This window comes from Protopterus annectens, chromosome 6.part0, assembly GCF_019279795.1.
Source record: "Protopterus annectens isolate FY-2018-M chromosome 6.part0, PAN1.0, whole genome shotgun sequence".
Taxonomy (NCBI): Eukaryota; Metazoa; Chordata; order Ceratodontiformes; family Protopteridae; genus Protopterus; species Protopterus annectens.
The window spans coordinates 1364480545-1364503402 of NC_056737.1; the positions used below are offsets into that span (position 1 = coordinate 1364480545).

Genomic DNA, 22858 nt, shown 5'->3' on the forward strand with positions numbered 1-22858 from the left:
GCTATAACTGCTATTATATCAATATTGTTTAAAATTGTACTTGTTTAAAATGTACTACTGGAGCTTTTCTCCTCGGGTCTCCACTGGAAATGGGCCACAAGCCCAGTTGGACATACCCGATTAACAAATGTCAATAAATAAATAAAATTGTTGATTAACAGCAGTCTTTCTAAATTCATACACATCCAAATATGCCCTTATTTTCTCTTACATACTCAACATTTGCTCTGTTTCTTGTTCTGTGAGATTCTCATTATTTTCTAATACTTTAACCTTTGTAAGCCCCTCTACATAATTCTTATTACTTCTTAACCACATATTTCTCTTTTATTTCTAACCTGTTTTTAAACTTCACTTTCATTTCATACCATTCACTAGCTATAACTTCTAAAGATATTTCTATCTTCTGTAATAACTATTAAATAGTTTCTACTATATACTCATTAAATTATTTTTAACAGGTAGATGAGATAGTGCCAGTGTTTCATTTTTACTTCATTAATTTGGATTTATTGATGCCTGACCTGAAATAGTTTTAGACATATGCTAAAGCTTTCAATTAAATGCAACTGTGTGTGTGTGTGTGTGTGTGTGTGTGTGTGTGTGTGTGTTTCGGCTTTTCCCGGTTAGGGGTCGCCACAGCAGAACTCCGGTCCGCTAATGATTGGTAGTTGATTTTTACGTACCGAGTTGCCAGCCCTGACGCACAACCTTCAACGAAGGTACGCTCATTCACGCATGTCTCCATGCAGAAGATGCTCTAGCTGAGTATCAAACCGGACAGCGTCTTACTATGACGGCAGCGCTACCGCATCACCACCACCGCATTCTAATCCTGTGAAATATAATTTCTATCTAGTCTAGTTATTGTACCTTGGGGAATAACATATAAATTCTCTCAGAGTTCCTACCACTGACTTCACTTCTTTCATACCAAATATTTTCAAAAACTTTCTTCAGAAATCTAACTTTGTTTGTTACACTTTCCCTTCTAAGTCTCCTGATACATCCTCATTATTGCAAATCAAATTCCAGTCCCCAACTATATTCTCTGCTAAAAGATGATTATTTCTCCCAAAATCTTTTTAAGTTCAATAGAGGAGCTTTTGCTGGAATATAAGCACACACCAGATAATCCTCCTCCCTAGCCAATAGTCCCTTACTACCATAAATCTACCATTATAGTTCCCTTACTACCATAAATCCACCATTATAGTCTTTTTTTTCCTGTTCTAGCAGTATTGGAATCCCTCTAGCAATTAGTATAATTACTCCCTTTTTTTGTCCCTGATAGTCTGCTGAATATCCATCCGGAAATCCTTTTTTTGTCAAATACACATGCTCACTTCTTTCCAAATGTGTCTCCTGTAACACTATTTGCAATCTGCATTTCTTATTATAATCCAATGCCCTTTCTTTTTTGTCTGTACCTGTAAGGCCATTTACATTCCAAGATAATATGGATAGTATAGCCAATATTACAAAAAGATACTGCTGCCACCTATTACACATGACCGTTTTTCTGAATTTGTATTTTCAAGTTTTGTGTTACATGGACACACTCATTTCTAGTAGACTGATCTTTTATACAGATGTTATTCTCATCTCAATTTGAAAGTATGTCATTTGTTTAAAGATTTTTTGTAGAACAAACAAACAAAACTATGTACATTTTCAAACAATAAAGTTTAACTCTCCAGAGAGGAACAACTGCCCCAAATTGACCGATGAATCCACAAGCATCATCTAACCTAAAATTAAGATTACCAGTACTAAAGTGCATGACACAGCCTGTGTTCTCAATTACACCGATTGATGTTTGTTCTTTTCTTATCTCTAATCCCCTTCCAAATAAAAAACAGCTTGCATGCTATAAGAAAGCACTAACTTTTAGCCCTAAGAAAAAGTGCACCAGTTATCTTTAAATAAAACTAAACTGTACACTGTTCTACTGAATACATTAAAGTATTAAGGTTGCTAGCTCTTATTCACTTTCCATAACTTCAAACTTTATTTTTCACTAAACTGATTGTCACGGTATCTTTAAATTTTGCATTTCCCACAGCAAGAATGCTCAGAACTCTCAATATTAATTGCTTGCAACTTCAGGCATTTCCTCAACATGGAACAGTACTCAGCAATCAATTATCGTAAATTTTACTCAGAACAGAATGTACACCTAGCTGCCTTCAGCTCCATTCTTCTTGATTCCCACTGAACATTTGTTAATGGAAAAAAACAGGCTAACATTTTAGCAGATGCAAGAAGCTTAGCATTTTTCATGGCTTTCATCACTTTGAATACTTTTTTAAATCTACTTCCTTACAAAAAAATCACTTGCTTTTCACTTAAGCAAATGGCATTATAGACATTTACCCTTGTAAAATAAGTGCCATCTTAATTTTACATGTAACATAATCAGTGCACATTTACACCTCACCCCCATCCCAGCAGCCCAATATTACAGCATATTAAAATTAAACTTACTTTTGCTTAGCCTTTTTTCTCTTGTTTTATTGTACAACAAGAAGTTATGTACTCACCATAACATTCAATGTATGTAGTCTATCTCGCCTCACATTCTTACCCGTGGGTTCGGAGCCGACTCGGCCATACTCTAGCTCAAAGTCTTCAATTGGCTTGGGGCTAAGAGGTATCCCATGCTGCAATGTGCCTATCCCCCAGATCTTGTTTGCTACAAGCTCACGTATACACACACACACACACACACACACACACACACACACACACACACACAAACATGCTGAGAGGAAGAACCAACTCAACATATCAAGAAGGAATGCTGAAAACAGAGACTCAACCTCTAGGTCCTCCAAGAGGGGGTAGGTGGGTGGGTTAGTAAGAATGTGAGGCACGATGGACTACATAAATTGAATGTTATGGTGAGTACATAACTTCTTGATGTTATGTAGTCCAATCTCGCCTACATTCTTACGCGTGGGACAGTGTCCCTAGCACCTAGATCTTGGGATGCTCAATGGAAAATACTCCTGAGCACTGTGGAACCAAATGAGGATCTGCTCCTTGATACCAGATCCAATTTGTAGTGACTAATAAAGGTAAGAGGAGATGCCCAAGTATCTGCAGCACAAATATCATCCATAGACATCCTAGCCTGAAAAGCAGTAGAAGTAGACACCGAATGTTTAGAGTGAGCCTTTACCTTAAAGGGTAATTCCTTGCCATTTGAAGAATAGATGAAGGAAATGCAGCTAGAAATCCATCTGGACAGAGTTAATTTAGAAACTGAAGTCCCTAGTCTATTGTCTGAAAATCGAGACAAAAAGTTAATCAGATTTCCTAAAATCTTTTGTTCTATGTAAATAGAAATGCAACTGTCTGTGGACATCTAGCTGATGAAACTTTAATTCGGTCTTGTTAGAGAATTCAGGGAAAAACACAGGCAGCTCAATAGACTGGTTGAGATTAACCAGTGAAGCAACCTTAGGCATAAAGGAAGGATTAGGTCTTAGTGAAACCTTAACCTTGTGAAATACCAAGTAAGGGGGCCGAACCGATAAAGCTTGGAGTTCAGAGACCCGCCTAGCTGAAGTGATGGCTATCAAAAAGACCGTCTTCCAAGACAAAAATTTAATGTCACAGGTTGCCGCGGGCTCAAAAGGAGGTGAGGTAAACTGCTGTAGCACAAAATTAAGGTCCCATGGCATTACAGGATCAAAGACTGGAGGTCAGAGTGGCATAGTCCCTTTGAGAAAAGCCCTACAAAGTCTGTGCGCCACTAGATTGGGTTCATTAGCAACATGAAAAGTAGAAATGGCTGCCAACTGCACTTTGATACTTGCCGCAGCTGATCCCTGGCTAAATAGTTGAGATAGAAAGTCTAAAACTGATGAGATGGGAGCTGTATAGGGATCAATCTGCATTTCATGAGCCCAAATGGAGAATCTCTTCCACTTACTGGAATAAATCTTCCTGGTAGAAGGCTTGTGGGAGGAAGACAGAATATGCACCACCTCCGGTGAAAAATCATGAAGCCTGACTAGGGACGGAATTGGAGCAGCCATGCTGTCAACCCGAGGGTCTGAATGGTGGGGTGGAACTGCCCTGATATATGAGTCAACAGATCTGGCTCTGGGTCCAGAATCCACGGCTCGTCCATTAGATAAGGGTGAAGAAAATGAAACCAGATCTGACGAGGCCAGTGTGGTGCAATCAGTATCATTTTGCTTCCCAAGGACTGTGCTTTCTGAATAACCTTCATTATCAGGGAAATTGGAGGGAAGGCATAGAGAAGACCCAAGGGCCAATCGTGAACTAGAGCGTCCCTGGGTGCTTCTCCCTCTGGGGGAATAAAAGTGAAGTAGCTGCTACATTTGGCATTGAGGGGGCTGGCAAGTAGATCACAGCAAGGATGACGCCATCTGCGGAAAATCCGTTCCGCCACTTGCTCGTTCAGGGACCACTTGTGAGGCATCAGAATAGCTCTGCTCAGCCTGTCGGCAATCACGTTGGACTTACCCGGTATGTGCATTGCCACTAGAAAGCGCCGGGAAGATACTGCCCACTGCCACACTCGAAGAGCCTCTCTGCAAAGGGGATACGACCTGGTTCCTCCCTGTTTGTTCAGATACCAGACCACTAACATGTTGTCTGAGTAGATTGCAACTGTCCCATGAGGAAGAAAGCTTTGAAGTGCCTGCAACGCTAATAGCACCGCTCTCATCTCTAAGACATTGATATGCAAATGGATCTCATGTTCCTGCCACGTGCCTTGGACAGTCCTACCGAGATAATGCCCTCCTACCCGATCTGGAAGGCATTAGTGGTCACAGTGGTAGTCAGAGAAGGAAGAACAAAAGGCATAACCGCGTTGAGATTGCTGGTCTGAAGCCACCAACGCAGATCCTGCTTGCACCTGTCGGTTATTACAATAAGGTGGGAAAGTGGGAGGTGCTGAAGAGACCACTGGGCAAAATGTAGCCACTGAAGAAGCCTCATGTGAAGTCTTGCAAGAGGCACAAGCATAATTGTGGCAGCCATGGTCCCTAACAACTTGAGGACCACTTTTGCCTTGACCTTCTTCAGTGGTAGTAGACCGTAGACTTGCTGCTGTAAAACCTGAATTCTCTCTTCTGGCAGAAAAACCCTCATGAGCACTGTGTCTAATTTGGCACCGATAATGGTAACATGCTGTGAGGGCAACAATGCAGACTTTTCCCAATTCAAGGTGATTCCCAGACTTTGGCACAGTGCAATAGTGGTGTCCCTGGTCTGTAGTAGTAGATGCCTGGTGGTGGCAGACAGGAGCTAGTCGTCCAGGTACGGAAACACTTGGAATCCCAGATGTCTCAAGTGAACCGTTACCACTGCCATGCATTTGGTGAACACCCTGGGGACTGTGGTGAGACCAAAGGGCAGGGGGGCGAAACTGAAAATGACTGGCTCCCAGCCAGAAGCATAGGTGACTTCTGGATGCCCTGTCCATTCTTATATGGTAGTAAACATCCTTGAGGTCGATGGAGCACATCCACACATCTTTCCCTAATAACGGGAGAATTGACTCTAACGTGACCATGCAGAACTTGGACTTTTCTACATGAAGGTTCAAACGGCTGAGATCCAAAATGGGTCTCAGGTCCCCTGTTCTTTTCAGCACCAAAAAGAATCTGGAGTAAGTCCATAATCCTACTTTGTCTGAGGGGATGGGCTGGATGGCTCCTTTTAACAGCAACTTTTGAACTTCTAAGGTTGCAGAATCCCTTTGACTGGGAGGGATGTCTGTGATTCTTTTGTTTGGAGGGGGAGATGAAAGAAGGGGAATATGATAACCTCTGGAGATTACCTCTAATACCCACTCATCTTGGGTGATGTCTCACCAGGCTTCTGGGTATAGAGAAATGTGACCCCTGACTGGCTCCAGAGATGCACAGTCGGGCCTCCTCTCAGGAGCACCGGTAGGGAGAGCCACAAAAGGAATCATGGTCCCCCTGGTTCCGCAGGCCTCCTCTGCCTCTAAGGCGGCATCTACCTGAGTTTCCATCCCCCTCTGCCTCTGGAAGGGGAATCACTCTGTGTCTAATGAAAAAAATCTCTGCAATTTTCTGAACCACATTTTTCCACCTTTCTGGCCCTTGGGATAAGGTCTAGAAGGCATGGAAAAATGGACTCCCATGACAGACAGGGTTTTTCCTTCCTGTTCGCACCTAGTGAAAGTATCCTTCACCTTGGTTCCAAATAAGGATGAACCATCAAAGGGCACATTGGTGAAGGTAGACTTGAAGACCTCCGCAAAGTTTCACAGGAGCATCCAGGAGTGGCTCGTAAGAGAGATTCCGGAACCCACAGCCCTGCTCGCTCCATCAGCTGCGTAAGAGATCAGCCTCATGAAGGAGTTAGTAATAGAATTTAGGATAGACATCTTAGCATTGACTTTCCGAGCCACAGCATCAGAAATGTTACCCTGTAGAGAATCTCCCAACTCCTTTAGGAGATCTCTTTGGAGCTGTGTAAAATGCGATAAGTAGTTCAGCGACTGCAGTGTAAAGGCCTGTGAAGAGAACACATGCTTCCCATACTGTCCATAGCCCTGGACTCCTTGATAGGGGGAAGGACGGTAGATGAAGTTTCTGTAAGTTCCTTCTTGGTGGCTGCTGCCACCACCATGGCATCTACTGGAACGCCTTTTGTAAGAAATTCTTTATCAGGGGGAGCGGACAAAAACTTGTTGGGTCTCCTAGGGACCGGTTCCACAGTGTCCAGAATTTCCCACACCTTTCGACAAACGAGGTCCAGGAGCGAGGTGGAGGGTTGGGACCCAAAGGCCTTCAGGAACACAGACTCATCAGAAGGGGCTTTAGATGGCCAGTCGCCTCTCTGTCTCAGTATTTCCAAGATATCTGAAAAAGAGATATCACCAGAAGATGACTTAGGGGACCCCTCTGACTCCTCCAGGTTGGTGTCATACGTGAGGGACTCATCTTGGGAGTCAATGTGCTTCCTCTTGCACACTCTCTTTCTGGGTGGCTCCTCAGGTAAAAAACCCGGGGAGGCCTCAGAAAGCTGGGGACCACTCATGGAGGTATCCTGAGGCCTTAGGTCTCTGCTGTTCCTAGACAGAGGGTGATCTGATACTGACATTGGTGCTGGAGGGGGAAGAGTGTTGGTACTGTAAGATGCAGCTGACAACCTTGCCAGCACACTCCTCATGACCTCGAAAGCTGATCCCTCCTGGCTCCGAAGGTTGACTAACCGCAAAAGACACCCTCGGAGCCGAGGAAATAAGGTCCGAAGCTGATGTCAGGTCCACGCTCACCTGAGCCGAAGCACCAAGAGGAAGGCTTGGAGCCAAAGAAGATCGACCCGATACCTCCCTCTCAGCTCCGACCAGAGAGCTGTGATTCCTGGACCCCATGGACTGCGCCGACGGGGTTGGAGTGGAGATCAGAGCAGAGATGCCAGAAAGGGCTACTGGAACCGACCTCGAGGCATCAGATGGAACCGACAGCTCTGGCTCCGAAGAAATGTCCGGAGGAGGAACAGCCAAAGATGAAGGGAGGACGGGCTCCACAGACGACTAGGCTGGAGATGAAAGCAATTTAACCAGCACCGATGACTGGAGCAGTTTCCTCACCACTCTATCGACATCGTCATCAGAAAGTATCCTGGAGGACCTGGAGGACATGGTCGGGGATCTGGATCTCCATATAGAAGGAGACCTACGAGTTGGAGAAACTGGTCGAAAAACTGGAGACTGGCTCTGAACTGACAAATCTGTCACTGGTTCCAATAAACATCATTGATGCACTGTTTTCTGTTGGCTCCAAAGCCAGTGGAGCTGAAGAAGCAATTGTAATTTTAATAATTTTCTCCAGTGGCTCTGAGGAGACTGACGGAGCCGGAGAACGTTTCTTAGATGATTTTTTGTCCATCTTTTTGCCTGGTTTGGAAGGAGAAAACTTGGAACTGGAAGATCTTTCCAAATCCTCTTCAAAGGAAGGTTTCAGCAATCCCCTTAATATTAGCTTGTTCTTCCTCTCTTGAAGCATGTGGGGGCTGAAAGCATGACAGAACAAGCAGGATTCCTGTAAATGAATAGCCCCCAAGCAATACATGCACACAGAGTGCCCATCCGTCAAAGACATCTTGTTGTTACACTTAACACACTTTTTGAAGCCTGAAGGCCTGTGCTCTTTAGAATCCTTAGACATGTTAAGAGAAGAACACACACACACACAGGGGAAAACGGTAGGGGCACCTTCACCACAGAAATGAAAGAGCGGGGGAAACTAGAGCCTCTAACTAAAATGGCCTAGAGACCGCAAGGTAACCACAGGGAGGACTAGGTCCTCTAAGTTAAACGAGCCTAGCCCAGGAAAAAACAGGGGAACAACAAACAGTCACACCACAAGGAACCCGCTGACAAAGGGGATTATTACACAACAAGAACAAGAACAAAAAACAGGGGAGGACTAGGTCCTCTAACTGAAATGAGCCTAGCCCGTAAACACCAAGGAAAACGGGATTCCAGAAACGTTCAATTGAACCAGTTAGAAGCAAGACACACACACTAGCTATTAAAATAGCTTTTGGAACTACTAAATCAAAAATATAGTAGAAAAATTGTACTTAGCTACGGCCAAGAGCAAGAGCAAGACCACGTCCGAACTGTACGAGCGGCAAGTGAGATCTGGGAGATAGGCGCATTGCAGCATGGGATACCGCTTAGTCACGAGCCAATTGAAGACTTCGAGCTATAGTATGGCCGAGTCAGAGCCGAGGTTTGGCTCCGAACCCACGCGTAAGAATATAGGCGAGATTGGACTACATAACATCCTACATTTCTTGCAACTAAAAAGTACTTGTTTACTTTATTATCTTTAAAACATACAATCATTGAAAATATTTTCCCACATTTAAAACACTCCTGAATACACACTCTACAAAACTGCTTTACTATATATATATATACATATATATATATATATATATATATATATATATATATATAAATATATTATGCAGTTTATATAATTAAATATTTTATACAAATACCAATAAGAATAAAAATAGTTTTTCTTGCAATTACTTTCTTCTCCTTTTAGTATCCTTCTAAACATTAATGACATAAAGAGAGGTATATGCTTTACAGTCCACCCACAAGATTAACAAAGTCAATAAAAGTCCATTCTTTTTCAGCCACTTTTTCTTGCAAAGCCATAGTTCACAGATGACACTGATGCTTTATAGTCTCCCATTTATTCACTAATTTCACTGTTGCTAATCTTCTTCCTGCTCATCGCCATCTACCACCACCAGACTCTTGCTCAAGTCCAATGTACTCCTGATTCTTCTAGTCAACTCCTTTGCTTTTTTTCAGTCTTTTAAACATTTTCCTTTGGAGCATTGCAAAAAGTTTCACTGGCAAAGTGTCTCTATGGCATTTGCTGTCAGAAGAATAAGAAGCAGAATTTCCTCTCTGCTTGCTGGTTCACTTTTTGTTGGATAACCTTTTTTATTTCCTCTTTAACCTGTTCTGCATAAAACAAATTAATTTGATTCTCCAGAATAAATACTATGAAGTCAGTTGGATACATCAGCTTGAATCTCATATCTACCACTTGATATTCCCTGATTGTTGGCATAAATCTGCTTCTCTTTTGCTTGAGTACAGTGAAAATCATTTTCTACAAACATTCTGTTGTCTTCAGTTTCTAATACTTTACCCTTCTGCCACTGTTTTGTCAGGATTTACTCTTTCTGCTAGTATGGTTGTATCTTTACTAATACAGGTCTTGGCTGACTTCTCATAGGTTTGGAACATACACTCTGCCCTTTCAATTAACAAATTCTTAGGTGGAATACTTGTCAAGTGGCTTATTTCTGCTTTCATAAAATGAGTATAGTTCCTTCCAGTTCTTCTAGTATAGCAGAAAATTCATGATTTTCTCTGTGCACTCTGTTTTCTAACTCTTAAGATTTTTTGAAACAGCTCCTATTGAGAAGGCTCATACTCAGTCAGCCTTTTCTTCACTTCAACCTCTAATTTTTGCAATTTTATCAGTTCATCTGAACATCTCGTTAAAGCTTTTTTTACGTTTCCATCCCTTTGTTATGTGAGTTGATATATTCCTTCAATATTTCATTTATTTAATCAACTGTGGGTACATTTGATTTATTTTTTCTCTAAATTACTGAAAGCCATCTCTTGAACCAAAGCTGAAGCTTGAACTTCTTTTTGCTTAACATCTGCAGAAGCCTTTCCAGACAGTGTTTTCTCTTCACTTTTTCTGGCTGATTTTCTTTTAGGTTTTCCAAATTACTTCTTTGCTTGCCTCCGGCTATGCTCTCCCCATTTCCAAGTGGCACTGGCAACAGGTTCTTAGTTATTTATTCTTCCTGGCAGTGTACTTACTAGTCAGTAAATTAATTTTTACCTAAAACCAGTTTCAATGGCATTTCTTTTTCTCAGTTTCTGTTTTCACACTGGAAGAGCTGACGTTAAACTGCTGATCTGTGTGCAACCATCTTGAAAGTACGTCCTTACTAAGATACTATAACTGCAAATGATCAGAATCCTTCAAAGTAAATAAAGTTTCAAAAGTGTACACCATGGCACATTTGCGAAAGTCTGGATATTCCTTGAACAGCAACTCTCCTGTGCCCATTCCCCCAATTACTGAAAACCGTGAGGTCACAAACATTCCTCTTTCTCAGAGATAAGCCAACCTCAGAGTCAGAATATATTATAAGGGAGTGGAGAAAGCAAACCCAACACTGGTGGCAGACGGGAAAAATAATATATGTGAGTGTGTTCTTTAATGCTAATACTCCTGGTTATCTGTAGTTACAATTAGAAAAATCTAGTACATTAGAACAACTCATCTTTTCAGGACTGTACTTCATTCATACTGCCCTTTGATTAATTTCAAAGAGCACAATTCGGTATACTAGTTAACACTTATATTTTCTCTTGGAATGACTGAATGAATGCATAACACGCAGCAACTCACAGAACGAATACATAATTCACAGCATGCTGGAGCAGTTGCTTCTTCCAAGTCAGTATGTCAGCTGATTTGTATTTTCTATCCAAAATATTACTTCTATTACAGGGCCTTTTTACACTGCCTGTTGATTATACTATCCAATTAGTGGATTCAGAGTCATTCTGAAACACACAGGATGTGTTCTGTTATGTTTAGATGTCATCCTTCTTGCTAAGGATAAAGTTCAAAATGACGCAACTGATATACAAAAACACTGTGTTCTCTTGATCACATCTTTGAGTTTGCAATCACTAACTTATTGTAAAAGAGGATCCTTTTTATTAGGCTTTCATGAAAAATTTCAGTTGTAAAATTTCCCATGAATTTTGAAAACTGAAGATTGAATCTCTATAATTTACATTCTCTCTAGGAGACAAGTGGATCACTTTGATGATGCCGTTAGGTGGCCATATAAAAAGTCAAGCTTTCTCTCAATGGTCAGTTTCCTCAGTGTCCTCACCCCCCCAAAAAATAAATAAATAAAAACGTGAAACAGCAGAGAACTACAATTTATTCAACACTTTTTATGGTACTTAGTTTTCTACCAAACTTTTCATTTCATTTAATTAACAGTTTGGCAGATAACCAACTGCTTACAATTGTGTGACAATTTTTCAATTTAATAATTAAGACATACCGATAATGATATCAGTACGTCTTGACTGATGTACTAATTAAAAGATTGTGCCAATAGGCATTCAGACTCCGGTTTCCAGTATTCATAGAAATTTTAATACTTCAAGTTTCCATGAAAGCCTAATAAAAAGGATTTTCGTTTGCAATAAGTTGGTGAATGCAACTACAAAAAGATCATCCAGAGAACTGTTAAGTCTTTCTGTTATATCCAGTTGATGCTTTGAACTATCAAGTGCTGCACTGTCATCAGGTAACTCTCTTATAAATATCAACGACTTTGTTACAAAGCAGTTTATACAGCAAAAGGTGTAGGACATATGTGAAGAAATGTAATAAAATGCAAGATGTTGTAGTTGTTTTATTAAATTGTGGGAAATAAGTGATCAGAAATTTAAATCGGCATTCTTTGGTAAGATCAAGTTGCTTAGCCATGATGTCAAAGCAATGCCATTGCGAAATTATACTTGCACACTTCTTAGGTGATTTCTTTAAGGGATAGTGGTTGACCTAATTTCTGGAAGTGTTTTGTTCCACTATTAAGGAACTAGCTTGCAGAATGATTTTTCTGCTGTTGCTAGCTTGTATGGTGGTCTAACAAGGAGGTTAATATCTAATATCAGGAGGTGTTGAAATAGAGCTCTGTACTGCTTTGTTGTTGGAATATTAAGAAGTAAAGTAGCTCTGCTTTCCTCATGAAGACAGTTACATTTGTTTACAGTAAGACGGTGATGATCCTATATAGAGTTAAAATGACTGAAGTGTGCAATTTTTTTTACAGTCTTTTGGAGGATATGCACATTTTGAGGAGAATGTAGGATTATGACAGGGATAACATATGCCAATTTAGGCAGCAGGACATATCATCATCTTCTCATCATCTTCTTTTGGCTGTTCCCGTTAGGGGTCGCCACAGTGGATCACCTGTTTCCATTTCTTCCTGTCCTCTGCATCTTGCTCTGTCACACCAACCACCTGCATGTCCTCTCTCACCACATCCATAAACCTTACCTTAGGCCTTCCTCTTTTCCTGTTACCTGGTAGCTTCATCCTTAACATCTTTTTCCAAATATACTCCGCATCCCTCCTCAGCACATGTCCAAACCAATGTAATCTTGCCTCTCTGGCTTTGTCTCCAAACCTTCCAACCTGGGCTGATCTTCTAATATACTTATTCCTAATCCTGTCCACCCTCGTCACACCCAGTGCAAATCTTAACATCTTTAACTCTGCCACATCCAGCTCAAACTCCTGCCTTTTTGTCAATGCCACTGCCTCCAACCCATAATAACATAGCTGGTCTCACTACCATCTTGTAGACCTTCCCTTTCACTCTTATAGGTACTCGTATATCACAAATCACTCCTGACACTCTTCTCCACCCACTCCATCCTGCCTGTACTCTCATCTTCACCTCTCTTCCACACTCACCGTTACTCTGAACTACTGACCCCAAGTATTTAAACTCATCCACCTTCGCCATATAAACATTAAATATATTTGTTTTATGAAGAAAACTAGTGAATCTAGGAAGAGACAAGGCTATATCTGAGAGCAAAAACCACAGTGCTATTTTATGGCAGTTGAGCCATATACGTCCTACTGTCTGCATTTATTTAGGTTTTTCCATCACTCATCATGCCGTATTAGTTGGAAAGACAAGTATTACCATGCATGTTCTTCAGTAAGTGGCACAGCACCAAAGACATTAGAAAATATTTTCCTCACAATGCAGTTAAACACTAGTTCAGTAAATCATGATTCATTGCATGGACAAATATAAACTGTGTCCATTTTGGATGTTAAAGCATGAGCAAGGCCTCTTTTTTTTTTTTTATATATATCTAAGACACAATTCCCTCATGGCACTCAATTATACTATGATGTTTTCCAGCATGAACACAGACAATTTCAGTTACTTAGCAATGAGCCAGAGTTTTAAGCTCTGAACAACTGTCAGTTCCACCATAGGTTCATAAGGTTCACAGGTATGTACTAGGCTAGCTGCCCTTACAGGCCATATTAAGCCTAGTTGTGCTCAGATTAACATATCCCATTTGGTTAGAGACTGCCCTTGCCATTCTATAGTCGAAAACTGTGTATGATCCCTAATAAGAATAGATAATTTGAGGAGACCCATGCATAGAATAAAGCAAATAGAAGCTGTCTCTATCCACTAGTAGTACAGGGGGCAATCCTGGGGTATATTTTCTTTTTCCCATCCATACATCAAAGTTGCAGTTGAATACAGGTAGGGATGAACTTTGTTTTACATGCATGGGGAGTCTGTGAGATATACCTGTTCCTCCAAACTGTTCTGTTGATGTTGCAGAAGAGTTTTAGATCACAACAGAGAGTATTTCTGATCCCATATGACTTGCTGATGTACAGTAAATCCATCAGTATTGTGCAGGATGATGCCTTTTATACTAGACACAGGTCACCTCTTAGCAGTCTGTAGGATATCAAGTAAAGTGACAGGGCTTTCAGTTGCTCCGTGTAGGACATGATCCTTAGGCCTTGTATCCTTTTAGTAAAGCATTTTTGTGGGCATTCCAGTTGTTGCATGTGTCTAGACAGATGCATACCATAAACTGTAATGCCAGAAGAAAAGCACCAATAAAAAAAATGTAGAAATGGGTGCATTCATTTGCCGTACTTGTCAGTTTACTAGCACTCATTTCTGTTTTTCGGTTTCTTTACTTATTCCATTAAAAAGGAGTAGAAGACAGACTGCTTTTAGTGCCAACTAATGCTGTTATAACAAGCAAGGAGGAAGTGATGTTTTACAGTTTTTGGATGCCGTTCAAGATTTTGACAGACTTCGCTTGTTCAGCAAGCTAGCATACCATAACCCTTAGGCAACAGACTTTAATCTCCATGCTTCTGTCAAAAATGCCACACAAAGTGCTCACTGATGGCCTTGTTGACATACGGCTATCACAATAACACAGCCATGAAGCTGATGATTTAACTTAAATGCATTGACTAAAAAAGTGCAAAGTACAGCATGTTTATGTAGACAGTGGGAAAAGTTAAATGCATTCAGCTGGGATAGCAGTTTGGTAATACATTAGTCACTTAAAAAGATATTCTGGATCTATACAGCACCATTCTGTAACACCCTCTACTTAGTGCATCCTTATGCCATAGCTTAGCCTATCACGTCAATTTAAAACATGTCAGTTTTGTATGAACAGAAGCTGAGAGTCAAATATGAGCTAAAGAAAACAAACACTGACATTCTAAGAGATAATCAACAAAGAGTGGTTTGAGTAATTAAAAAGGCATGTTACCACAGACATTTTTCCAGAACACCACGGGCTGCACATTTGTACAACAAAGACTCTACTGAAGGACTGTGGCTAACCCCACTGGTTTATGAAATCTGCTTTGCTTTCCATTGCTAAACATTAGTATTGATCATTCAGTTCTCTGTATGAAAGTAGAGACAGCAGTCAGGTTCAGACAATTAAGAGTTTGACAAAGTAGCTTTGTGCTTAACAATTGGATGACTGAAGTTGTTGCTTACTGAATCAGTCTTGACTTTACCTCTTCTTACATGACAATGAGTCCCTCGGTTTGTCAGTAGATGTGCCGTCAGTTTGAGCACTCTGAAATCCAAATCCACGCATACACTACCATGACTCTCTGCCCCTAAGGAATATATGATATTAACATTTAGAAAGCAGAACCAGTATTTGTATCAACAGATAACAGGGATCCCTGAAATCTGCATCTGTTTTCTGTTTGACATCTTCTCTTAAATATATTCCTAAATTTCTCTTGGTATTCTGTTGTTTTGACGCAGAGTAGTGGCTCACTGGTTAAGATTTCTGCTTCACAGCTCCAAGGTCTTGAGTTCAGTCCTGACCTCTGAGTGCTGTCTATGTAGAATGTTCATGTTCTCCCCAAGACTATATGGGTTTCCTCTATGTAATGCAGTTTCCTTTGATAATCCCAAAACTTGTGGCTAATTGAATTACTTTAACCAGTTCATATAACCAAGGATAAAGCTGAAAACAGGGATGGACCAGTTCACTTATCCAATTAATTAAAGAAGACATTTAGGTTAATTTAAAATTGCAGTCCCATTCATATTAACAGGATTACATTATGTAAGATCAGTTACATTTTTACACTTAAATAGTGACAATTTCACCAGGTCCTTTTATAAGCGAACCACAAAGGAAAGTAGCAGTATGAATTTCAGATGTACTTCAAAGCTGCAGTATTCCATGTTTCAAAAGAATGAAATCATGCAGCCAGGAAATTTAAAGTCCACTAGAACACAAATGTCTTAATGCCATGTCAATTTTGCATAATTTCAAGGATGCCTTGTAATATGTGATTATGATTTCTATAGTAACAATGAAGGAAAAGGTAACTGTTCACTCCATACTATGATGCTAGAAAGTGGGGTAAGTCTAATCAAGGAGTATTTAATTGGAGTACCTCCCTTTTGCACCTTTCCATGGGGTACCCATACTGTTGCGGTTTATTTTCCCCACTTACTAACGCAGCTCAAAGTGCATCCTATTAGCTAGATACAGTCAGTCACTTATGAGAATAGGCCTTGGGCAAAGTGGTTTCAGTTTATTTTCAATCCTTCTGCACTATAAAGACCAGGATTAGATCCAACACTTTATTTTTCTTGGAAGCTATACTTAGGAGGGTATAATTCACCATTATGTACTTTCAATAAATATTTTGGACTTTTTGATTACATCAGTATCTGTCATCTAAACTACTACTGTAGTAATGCACATCATCAGGGAGTGTTTTCTACACTGCAGGTGCAAGTTTTGAAAAGGCTTAAACCCACTGTCTAGCTAGAATGGAATGTTGAGAAACAAATGGCATTGTCTACAAAGGTAGTCAGGGGAATATGTTTGTCTAACAGCAAATAATGATGCCACTGCGGTACCTATGCTACACAAATTATGTATACTTATGAATAAATAAAATGTAGTACACGAGCTGGCTAAAAACAAAGTAAATTTAATACATGGTTAGCGCTTTCACATCAGTTTGCGATGCTTCATCAGACCAAAGAAACAGATTACATCACTTCCTATATATATGAATCAAGTAATTATATTCAATTATCTAATTAAAATTTAAACTTAACATACAAATATAAAGCATAAACCACAGTAATAAAGCTTTTAATAAAAACAAAACACATATACGTAAATGTTCACATATATTTTACCTATGTGATCTAGCTTTCAAATAGGGCTTAATAGAAGCTCTGTCATTGAGGCCTGGTGGTCAATCGGCTTGCAAGTCTAAAATCCATTTTAACTCACGTTGTTCTGTTAAACTTTTTAAGTCCCCTAATCTAGGGCTTGGATGTATACATTGTATAACTTTAAAACTAAACTCATTTATATTCGAGAATGAGGCTGAATTCTTGGCTAGGGCACTTCTATCAATATGAGGCTGTTTTAGATCAAGAAAATGTTCTAAATAGAAAGTATGATAAAGACACAGTAACCCTTAGACTGGAATATTCTAGTAATGTTGAATATGTACGTCAAACAATAAATAAAATCTGGTTTATACTACAAGCAGATGAAGAAATAAATAAAGTGATTAAAAATAGACCTCGATTTAGTTACAAGAACAGGAAAAATTTAATGAGATTTTTATGTCATACTAGCAATAAAAGTGGTGGTAACACAACTACAAGTGGATTAATAAAATGTGGTAATTGCAATATTTGTAGTGTGCTGGCCCTAGATAATAATACCTCCCAAAATGAATTGAATATATAAATTTAATGTTTCAGCTAATTGTACAATGAAAAATTCAATTTATTTAGCTGTATGTAACACCTGCAATTCATTTTATGTAGGTATGGCTAACAGGTCACTAAAGGAATGTGCAAGGAAACGTATAGCAGCAATTTGAAATAATGACATTGATAGAAGTGCCCTAGCCAAGCACCTTTGGGAACTATGACATTGGTAGTGTGTTTCCAGTAATATTCCTACTGTAATAGAAAGATTAATAATGTGTTGTAATGGCTTACAGATGTGTTTTGCTGCCATTTGGATAAACTGTGGATGCCGTACTGAGAGTTTTACTTGCTTATTTGTGTGTATACTTTTATTCCCTCAATACCTGTTTAGATGATATAATCTTGAAGTAGAATAGTGGGATATCATAAATGCAAAATATTCTGTCTGCTTTAGTGATATTTGCTGCCTGCAGACTAGGTGAATTGTTAGGTGTAGGAGTGGTGGACAGAAGTGGGTTCATATTATTATGTAGTTTTGTAAGAAGGATGTTCTATCTACCTGAGGTGGGTGGGAGGCCATTTGTCATCAGTTTGAGGATTCTCCACAAACTGTTTAGGGGAGCCTTTGCATTCCACCTGTCTACACTTATAGCATAACTAGGGTGGGTCAAGAGGGGCAACTGCCCTAGCCATTCATCATCCCATGCTCTTTAGTGCAATACTGGCTTTTTAAAGCTAGTATGGTATTTACAGTCAAACTTGAGCACTGTAAGGGTGTGTGTGTGTGTCAGTGGGTGGGTGGTCCAACCTGTAGCAACTGTGTAGCAAGCAGTTTGCTACAGTAATATATTTTTTTCTCTTTCTAAAACTGAGCACTGTACAGCTCCATGCAGGGTATAAACTGTAGCAAACAGTTTGCTACAGTTTAAACGAGAAAAGATTTTTTAAATTAAAAACTGAGAGCCACAGTGCTCTGTGCAGGAAGGTTGTAGACTGCAGTAAATGTTTGCTACATTTGTATCAAGCAGTTTGCTACAGTTTAAAAGAAGAAATTATTATTTTTTTGTTTACTAACGCATGAGGAAAGACAGGCAGGGACAGGGTAAAAAAATAGGACCTGAATGGTTGGTGCAGGGGGGGGTGTTATGTGTTGTGCAACTGTCCACTTGTCTGGCAAGCCAGTAGAAGGAATGACTTTTTATTTGCTCTTCAAATGAAGAGCTGGGGGGGGGGGGGGAATTCAAATTGGGTACTGTTGTACTGTCTGCAGGAAGCATCCTGCAAGTATTGCAGAAGTTATTTTTTTGCTCTTCATTTGAATAGCTGATGGTTTGGGGTATTAGTCTGTGGAACTGACAAAAGGTGCTCGTTGAGGCAGCTATGCTTCTGGTCTATGCTACATGTAAAGTGCATTTGCTGCACTGGTTCATAGGTATTTACTAGGCTAATGACCACAAGGGACTTTTTAAGCCTAGCCATGCATCCCAAATCTCTGACAAGTTCTGATACCCTTGATAAGTGTAAGCATGGGTCTGGGAGATGAACCATTTATAAGTTACCTGTGACAGATATAGGTGCCAAACCAGGGATGAATTTCCAGTTTCCATCCAATTGTCCAAGTTACACTTGAATTGGGTTCAGGAGGAACTCTGCTTCACATGGATGGGGAGCCTGTTCCATAGACGCTGTAGTCTCTGGGATACATACTATCTCTCCAGCAGGTCTTATTTATATCACAGGTGAGGTTTATGTCTTTAGAATGGGTAATTCTGGTACTTTTTGTTTTGTGGATATGCAGGAGGTCCATCAGAGTGGTGTTTGACAATGCCGTGTATGCCAGGCATAGATCTCCCCTCAAAAACCTGTAGAAGAATTCAGGGATAGGGCCTTGAGTTGGTCTGCATAGGACATCTTACTTATGCCCTGTATTCTTTTAGTGAGGAACCTCTGTGGACATTCCAGTTGTTTGATATGCCTGGTTAGGTACGCACCAAAGGGGGCACTGTACTCAATGATAGGTCTGACGAATGCCGAATACAGTAGAATAATGACTTCCTTGGACTTAAATGCCATACCTTTGTTTACAAGTTGTGCAACACAGAATGATTTCCTCACCACTGTAGACACATGACGGTTAAAGATTACTATCTGTGGGTGTCCCTAAGTCCCTGACTACTGGGTCAACTCTAAGGATTGTGTTGCCAATAGGATAGTTACTAGAGTTGGATGACTTCCCAAAGGATACTATCATGCATTTAGTTTTAGTCCATGGCTCTGACACCAGTAATTTGTGTGTGTCAACATCTGTGTCAGTGGGGGAATCAATGATGGCTCCTAATTTGCAATCATTGCAAATTTAGTCAGCCAGAGACCACTGACATTGACTTCAGAGAAATAAATGCCAAAAAGGAGTGCTCTAAGGACTGATCCCTGAGGGACTCAACTTGTGACTGGCCTCTTTGTAGAGGTGGACTCACCAATTTTAACTTCTTGGGTCCTGTCTCTGAGCCAGTTGGCTATCCACTGGGTGACATACGGGTTTGTATTCACCTCTTGAATTTGTCAACAATGCCCAAGTGGAGTACTGTGTCAAGTGGCTTGGCCAGGTTAAGGTAGACAGTGGGAATGATTTTGCCCTCATCCTTTGCTTTGGTGACCTTCTCAAAGAAGTCCACCAGGTTGAGTAGGCATGATCTGCCCTTGACAAAACCAAACTAGGATGGGTCCATTAGTGGCAATGTGTGCCTGTGTATTACAAGGAACACAGTCCATGTATTCCTTACAAGGAATGCAGACAAAACTGAGTTTGGATGTGGCCAGGATGTATAAATAGCATCCTTTAAGACATGTTCCCATGGGAGGGGGGAAGAGTGGCCCAAGGCTTTTTATCCTTGTCTTTCAGATATTAGTTAAACCACTTTTAGAGAAAAGGCAAAGAGGCAGCAGACCAGTCCACGATGAAGAGCGAACATTATGAATCAAACTGACTCTATAAATGGATGATTATCTGAAAAGGAGTTATTGAGAGGTAAGATAAGGCTCTTTAGAATCCTTTTTTTAGGCAGATACTAACAGTGAAACCTCTTCCATATCCATAGCTCCAGCAGTAGGAGTTTGAGCTCATACATTGAGAAATATCATGGCAAAATGACTCACTGTAGGTGTCTGTGGATGGAGGCCCTTCCGTTTAGGTCAAATGCACCAGAGGTGTCATAATGTTACAACAGACCTAAGGGCCCAGCTCAGACATTATACCATGCACCAAAAACATACACAAACACATTTGGGAGAACAGATCCAATCACATATTGATCACAGTGTGTATATCCATCTTCTCTGCCATCCCCCGTGCCAGGCTTAGTAATTAGAACTTGCAGAAGTCCCTTGGATTCTAGGTGTTGAGTCTATTTTTGTCTCAAAAGCCAGACTGGTATTTTAAACAAAAAAGGCAGACTGGTAAGATATCTACTCTTGAGTCTGACCACTGATTCTTCACTATCAGACTAATCAGACTGCCCTGTAAGAGCTGGTCAGGCACAATCAATTCTTGGTGTAATATGGTAAGGGCAGAGCTAGCACAACAAGTTGCAATCCCCAATGGTGCTACCAGGGATGTACCTTGTATCACTAGCTAATGACAATTGAAAGGTCAAACCATAGAAATAATGAGGAAGGCACTCGTGTTTTGTGAGTAACAAGAAGTCATCTCCTACAAGAACAATGTGATGGAAGGTTTTGGCCAAATGTGCTAATATTGCCCTGAGTTTATGTGACCAATGCATATGCAGGACCCTGTACTCACCACCCACCAGAGTTGTCATTTTTAAGAATGATAAATACCTCAAATAGTATTCAAAATGAAACGCTGTACAACAATGGCCAATGAAGTAAAGTTCTCTTGGAGAAGAGGTAATGTGGTTAAATGATATAAAACTTAAACGTGCAACATACATAGCAAAAAACTTGCATACATTTCCAGTACTTAAATTAAATGCACTTACAAGATATTCACGCTGTGAATGCAGTTATACCATAGCGAAATGATGGCTCCAAAGTTTCCAGTCTTATGATGGCTTCAAAGTATCCAACCTTTTTGGTCTGATATACAAAGTAACCACACTGAAGATGTAGTAGCTGCTGTGTGACTGTGATGAACTGTGATAACAGCTTAACCAGTCTAACAGATCAAATAAAAGCTTCTAGCTTTAATGGCAGTTAAAATCCTTTTATTGTAGGAAAAGTTAAAATCTTCATGTCAAGTTAAAATCTTGATGTAGAATAAAACAGTCCCTATGTATTCCAAACGATAAGCGCTTTCAGTATCTTCTTCAGATCGTCAGAAGCTTTTATTTGCTCTGTTAGACTGGTTAAGCTGTTATCACACTTCATCACAGTCACACAGCAGCTACTACATCTTCAGTGTGGTTACTTTGTATATCAGACCAAAAAGGTTGGATACTTTGAAGCCATCATAAGACTGGAAACTTTGGAGTCCTCATTTCACTATGGTATAACTGCATTCACAGCGTGAATATCTTGTAAGTGCATTTAATTTAAGTACTGGAAATGTATGCAAGTTTTTTGCTATGTATATTGCACTTTTAAGTTGTATATCATTTAACCACATTACCTCTTCTCCAAGAGAACTTTACTTCATTGGCCATTGTTGTACAGCGTTTCATTTTGAATACTGTTTTTACTTGTTACTGATAGCTGTACTTTAGCATTGGGAGGTACCCTTTCTTTATTATAAATACCTCAAATAGGTCTCATAATCTCTTGCTAGTTGAAAGACTGACTTTTGCCAGTGCAAAAAAAAAAAAACAAACAAACAGATGGTAATCTGCTGACCTTAAGAACACTTTGAAGATTTCTGCATTTTGGGCACTGAAAACAGGAATTTCCAAATATCTTATGTTAATATTGAAAGATAAACTTAGTGAGTAACAAAAAACTGCAGAACCAAGGGGATAAGCCATCCCTCCCCAAGGTAGATTATGACGTCATGACATGTCTCAGCAGTGAGCATTCACTGAGGAAGCTAGAGAAAGTTTAGAATTGCATTTGGCGGGGGAGGGGGGGTCACAACAATAGTTCCCAATGATCACCCACTGCAGAGAGGGCCTTCTAAGTCAGATTAGCCAAGTACAGGTTTCTGAGAGTCTTCTAAGTTAATAACAGCATCACAGGATTCTCACTACAGCTTTGTACATCACCAGTTACTAAAAAGAGATATCTAAATTTTGCCTTGATAAAATATTTACTATTCAATCTTACCATCTGAGAAGATACCAAAACTTGTGTTAACCTATAAAAATGCATTTATAATTAAACATTAAAATGATTAATAATATGATAAATTGTGAAAGTGAGTCAAGAATAAAAAGATTATGTCAACAAGTTTGCAGGGAAAATTAGGAGCATTTGTTTCTTTCATGCAGCTTACAGAAGC

The 22858-nt window shown here is 40.0% G+C and overlaps 1 protein-coding gene across 1 annotated transcript in view; it reads right to left on the reverse strand.

Annotated features, from left to right (window-relative positions):
• Positions 1-22858, reverse strand: part of ITGB5 (integrin subunit beta 5) — a 1724339-nt gene that overhangs the window by 414532 nt on the left and 1286949 nt on the right. The gene's annotated exons all lie outside the window — the stretch shown is intronic.